The sequence below is a fragment of the Adiantum capillus-veneris genome, chromosome 6 (assembly GCF_014529385.1).
Source record: "Adiantum capillus-veneris isolate H3 chromosome 6, ASM1452938v2, whole genome shotgun sequence".
Lineage (NCBI taxonomy): Eukaryota > Viridiplantae > Streptophyta > Polypodiopsida > Polypodiales > Pteridaceae > Adiantum > Adiantum capillus-veneris.
Genome location: NC_140936.1, coordinates 165,388,066 through 165,388,849, shown reverse-complemented (window position 1 = coordinate 165,388,849; position 784 = coordinate 165,388,066).

The window sequence follows — 784 nt, the reverse complement described above, 5'->3', positions numbered from 1 at the left end:
AGCTCAGTACTATGAAGATTGGGTGATTAGTAAATGCCTTATAATTGTCTCGGTTATGAGATGAAAGCTGAGAGAGAAAACACTTGAAATACTTGAAGAAGAGGCATACTTTAGGGATATTGAGCTCAAGGTGGATGCATGACATGACACAGTGGTTGGAGGATGGAACATTTTTATTTAAAAAGAGCCAATATGTAAATGTGAGCATGAAGAAGTATGTAGGAATTGCTATTCAAGGAGGACAGAATGAAGTGGGCGCCATTTTGTCACTCATGCTCCTTTGCCAATTTCCTTGCCTCATCCACCACACTAGATGTTACTGAACAGAGGCGAGCTGGTGTGCAACATGAGAGCCAAACAAAGAGAGCAAGAGGTGACATGTTAGAAGGTGCAACACTTGATAGAGTATGTGGGTGGTAATTTAATGACAATAGTTTATGCAAATGACGGAGGAGACAACACTAGCTAGCAAAGTAGTGGATCAATTGGAGTTTATCTCGTCCTGTTTTGTCTTTGGGAAGTTATCGGAATGCTAGTAGAGAGATCGTGTTCCAAAGTTTTTGTTATGGGGAAGAATGTGTGACCATGTGCTTACTCAGATTATTTCATACGCGAAGCGCAAAGAGAATCGGAAAAGGAGACACACTAGTGCTAAATAAAAAGTAGAAAAGAACATAGACTTTACCATGTGGCCCTACTCAACAAGCTTAATTCAATGGTCAACATGTGTTCACAACAAGCTGATTCCAACGGTCCACAATTGCTCCCAAGAGTTCGAGGACTG